The sequence below is a fragment of the Rhincodon typus genome, chromosome 24 (genome assembly GCF_021869965.1).
Source record: "Rhincodon typus isolate 14 chromosome 24, sRhiTyp1.1, whole genome shotgun sequence".
Lineage (NCBI taxonomy): Eukaryota > Metazoa > Chordata > Chondrichthyes > Orectolobiformes > Rhincodontidae > Rhincodon > Rhincodon typus.
The window spans coordinates 40,207,465-40,212,600 of record NC_063355.1 but is presented as its reverse complement, the minus strand read 5'-3'; the positions used below and the strand labels follow the sequence as shown (position 1 = coordinate 40,212,600).

The window sequence follows — 5,136 nt, the reverse complement described above, 5'->3', positions numbered from 1 at the left end:
CACACACACACACACCACCCCGCCACACACACACACCACCCCGCCACACACACACACACCACCCCGCGCACACACACACCACCCCGCGCGCACACACACCACCCCGCGCGCACACACACCACCCCGCCACACACACACACACACACACACCACCCCGCCACACACACACACCGGCTCTAAGGTCTTGCTGTAAGTCTGACCAATGTCGGTGGGGATTTGGAGTCTGTCAGACACAGAAGGGATGTGGGTAATACCATGGGATAGCAGTTGACAGGCCTAGCCTCCTACCTTAGGCTCAATGGTTCAAACTGCTGCCAGTTTAAGTTCACTTATTAGATCAGACTCAGCAATGGTGACCATATCACCTTCATCGAAGAAAATGGATCTGGTTCACTAATGCCCTTTAGGGAAGGAAATCTGCCTTCCTAACCTGAACTTGCCTACATGTGACTCCAAACCCAGTCATTTGGCTTTTGCTTTGAAAAAAAAAGCCTAGCAAGACATTCAGTTGTATCAAACTGTTGGAGCCCTAGAGATTTTACAGCACGGAAAAAGGCCCTTCCGCCCATCATGTCCCTGCTGGTCATCAAGAATCTAACCATTCTGAGAAATAGGCCATTCAGCCCATCTGGTCCTGGCTGGAGTTTCTATTCCACACGAATATTATCCAACGCTGCCACCATATTGTACTATTCCTTTGTCCCTCACGTATGATTTAGTTTCTCTTCAATGGTGTCGATGTTATTCACCCGAACCACCACGTTTGGCTTCTCACCACTTTCCAGGCAAAAAGGGCTGAATGCTTCTGAATTCCCGACTGGATAGATTAAGGATTACCTTCTTACTGATGCCCCGTCTCAGTCTGAATGGGCAAAGTGTGCGAGAGACAGAGGGTGCTGCTCACACGCAATACTGGAGCAACATCACCTCCTGCAGGCCAGGAGCTGCTACCTCAGCCACAACATGACCTGATCCCAACTCTTGTCAATCTCAGGTGCTTGGCAAATGCAGAGGAGGAACTGAATGTTAAAGTGACAAGAGAGACAATGACCAGCCCAACTGGCTGAGGAACAGATAAAGTTCTCACTCCCGCAGCAGGCACAGGAGAAAGGTAGGCTCTTATAGACAATTACAAGGGTGACCTGATTGAGGTGTTCACAAGGTTAAAGGAGGTGGTGGAGTTGATCGAGACAAACTAGTGGGTGAGTCTAGAGAAACGGGGCATAATTTTAAACTCCGAGCCAGGCCGTTTGGGAGTTGCAAAAACAGAAACTGCTGAAAAACACTCAGCAGATCTGGAGAGAGAGGGAGAGAGAGAGAACAGAATTAACAGTTTGGGCCTTCAGAACTGATTGTAGCTAGGAAAAGGGTTGGTATATATGCTGAAGGTGGGGTGTGGGCAGGGGATGGAATTGGAGCCTGGAGGGAGAGAGGGAGAGAAACAGTCGGACAGATAAAGGAATGGGACCATTAGAAACTGATAGAGGGCTTTTTGTGGTCGCAGTCGATGTGGTGGTGTGTAGGGGAACTGGAGTCAGGTGATTGGGACTCAACACATGACCCTTTCACCGGAGTTTGAAGACTTTCAAAACCTTTAATAAAAACCTAAAAGTATCGGTCCTTAAAGTCTCAACAGGCTTGCTGGAGAAGGTTCCAGATTGAAGAGTTCCCCGACGTAACTCCCAAATGCTCACAATGTGGTCTCCTCTTCAGCTGGGGAGACGCAGCACAGACTGGGTGACCACTTCGCACAGCATCTATGTTCTGCCCGCAAGCTACCAGTCGCCTGCCACTTCAACACACCACCCTGTTCCCTGGCCAACACCTCTGCCTCTGGCTTGCTCCAGCAAAGCTCACTGCAAGCTGGAAGAACAGCACCTCATTTTCCACTCGGGAACGCTACAGCCTTCTGGACTCAATATTGAGTTCAACAACTTTAGGGCTTCAGGGACCTTCTCCCATGTCCTTACCCCAACTTAGCCCTTCCTTCCCTAAGGGAATTGTGGGTGAACCCACAGCAGGTGGACTGCAGCAGTTCAAGAAGGCAGCTCACCACCACCTTCTCAAGGGGCAACTAGGGACGGGCAAGAAATGCTGGGCCCAGCCAGAGACAGCCACATCCCACAAATGAATAAATAATAAAAAAGTCCACACACACTGGTAGCCAGACAATGGGGGACGAGCAGTAACATTCCAGGATTCAGCGACGGACCCCTATCCGAAGATGGAATAAATAACTCGCACGCAAGCTCACACCCCGATACGGAATACTGTTAAGATGGAATCTCAAGGAATTAGAGGTGGGGAATGTGGGAAGTGGAGGCAGGGGAAATTGGAGTCAGGAGCTTAGGAATGGGAAGGAGGGGTCTCGGGATTGGGAAGGAAGTGTTGGGAATTGGGAAGGAGGGGTTTGGGGTTTGGGAAGGAAGTAGTGGGAATTGGGAAGGAGGGGTTTAGGAATTGGGAAGGAGGGGTTTAGGGATTGGGAAGGAAGTGTTGGGAATTGGGAAGGAGGGCTTGGGAATTGGGAGGGGCACATTGGAAAAAAAAGGTGCTGGTTCCTTTTCCCTTTCACGTAGAAACAGTAAATTTTCTTCTGGCAGTGAACGAGGTGAAGACAAATTGAATTACCTTCACAGTCTCCATTGGGCACACGACCAATACGGCCTCAGAGACCCCAGCCCCCAGGCCACACAGCAGACTCTGCTGGCTACTCAGCTTCCCCTGAGAGTCTCGTATTTGGTTACTCAGGAACTCAAATGTCCCAAACCTGAGGGAGAGAAAAAAAACAGGCCCAGTTCAACAACAACAACTTGCGTTTAGCTATCACCGTCTCAATGCAGCAAATAGTCACGAGGCCTCCATGAGAGCGTGGACCAAGCTGAGCCACTTAAGGGGGTATAAGTACAGGAGGCCAAAAGCCTGACCAAATGGGTCAGATTTTATGGAATGAGCTAAAAGGAAGGCGGGGGGGGGGGGTTTGGGAATTCCAGAGCTTGGGAGTGAGGCAGCTGGTACGTTGGGAATTCAGAACGTGTTACAGGCCAGGACTGAAGAAGTTCCAAAAGGGTGAGGGTCAGGGTGAGGCCGAGGGTCAGGGCAAAGCTCAGGCTGATGGCAAGGGTAAGGGTCAGGGCCAATTGGGGTCAGGGCGAGGGTGACAGTTAAGGTTGGGGTTATGGAGGTTGAAGGGCTGGAAGAGGATCATGGAAATTTTCAGGTCTAGGTTTGAAACTCCAAGGGAGCAGTCACTAGAAAGGATGGAGAGGACCAGAAATAATATCTGGAGTTGGTGAGATTTCCTGTGGACAGGGTGGATATTCCTTTTGGGAGGAGTTTCCTACAGGGGGCTGGGTATTCCTCTGGGGGTCATATTCCTGTAGGAGGGACAGAAAACTGACTACAATTTACCTTGAGCTAGAATTGTTCACATCCAGATACATCCGGAGGCCTTTCACAATTAACGCAGGACATAATCACAGAAAGTGTTCCTGTCTAATCAGACACAGGCTGTCTCCAAGTGTCCTCATGGTTTACAATGTGTGTTCTTAAACCCGAAACATCAGCTTTCCTGCTCCTCTGATGCTGTCTGGCCTGCTGTGTTCCTCTAGCTTCACACTGGGTTATCTCTGACTCCAGCATCGGCAGTTCTTAATATCTGTCTGAACCTTTTGTTGTTCTTTTGCTTGCAATCTAGTCCCATGCACCTGACCTTTGGGGATCTCGTGTGGACGGGTGTGTGGACAGACCAGAGGGACCTCCTGGTGGGCCTCACATATGAGGGAGTCCTTTCTAACTGCGGTTACATTCATGCCTGGGTCCTCTTAGACAGGGAGCATGTGATGTCCATTAACGGTCTCAATGTCTTTAGAGAGAGATGGGCACTGCAGGAGATACAGTGCTTAATCTCCCCCTCCAACTTCATTTTGATTTAGCCCCTTCATACTCTCCCTGCTACCCTCTCACAATTGTTAGTTTGCATTACAGACTTTGCACATTAATTATTCAAAAACAAAGAACAAAGAAAATTACAGGAACAGGCCCTTTGGCCCTCCAAGCCTGCGCCAATCCAGATCCTCTATCTAAACCTGTCATCTATTTTCCAAGGATCTGTATCCCTCTGCTCCCTGCCCATTCATGTATCTGTCTAGATACATCTTAAACGACGCTATTGTGCCCACCTCTACCAGCAACGCGTTCCAGGCATCCACCACCCTCTGCGTAAAGAACTTTCCACGCAAATCTCCCTTAAACTTCTCCCCTCTCACCTTGAAATCGTGACCCCTAGTAATTGAGTCCCCCACTCTGGGGAAAAAGCTTCTTGCAATCCACCCTGTCTGTACCTCTCATGATTTTGTAGATCTCAATCAGGTCCCTCCTCAACCTCCGTCTTTCTAATGTAAATAATCCTAATCTACTCAACCCCCCTTTATAGCTAGTGCCCGCCACACCAAGCAACATCCTGGTGAACCTCCTCTGCACCATCTCCAAAGCATCCACGTCCTTTTGGTAATGTGGCGACCAGAACTGTACGCAGTATTCCAAATGTGGTCGAACCAAAGTCCTATACAACTGTAACATGACCTGCCAACTCTTGTACTCAATACCCCGTCCGATGAATGAAAGCATGCCCTATGCCTTCCTGACCACTCTATCCACCTGTGTTGCCACCTTCAGGGTACAATGGACCCGAACACCCTTCAATTGGAAACAAAGCTAATAGAATTCTTTAAAAAATAGCACGGCTGTTATGATGATGGGGTGGTGGGGGGTAAGGTCATTTAGTTACATGCAAGAGCACTCCTGAATAGAAAAACAATAAGGATCCTGGTGAGACTATAACAACCTTCTCCTGAAATCTGTCTGTCCACCAGGGGTCAGTCAAGGTCCACAGTCAACGTGTCTGCAAATCCTCATTAACGGCAGTAGGCGGCGACTAAAGGAACAGCAATGATTGGTGCAGGGAGGTAGTGTTTCCACCAATCAGCGATCACACGACGTGCCCAGGTCAGTCCAGGAAGTGAATGTCCCGTCTAGACAACATGGAGACATTGGAGATAACATGGTGTAGAGCTGGATGAACACAGCAGGCCAAGCAACATCAGAGGAGCAGGAAGACTGACGTTTTGGGCCTAG

The 5,136-nt window shown here is 49.4% G+C and overlaps 1 pseudogene; it reads right to left on the bottom strand.

Annotated features, from left to right (window-relative positions):
- Positions 1-2,571: 2,571 nt before the first annotated feature.
- LOC125481035 overlaps positions 2,572-5,136 on the bottom strand; it is a 5,901-nt pseudogene continuing 3,336 nt past the window's right edge.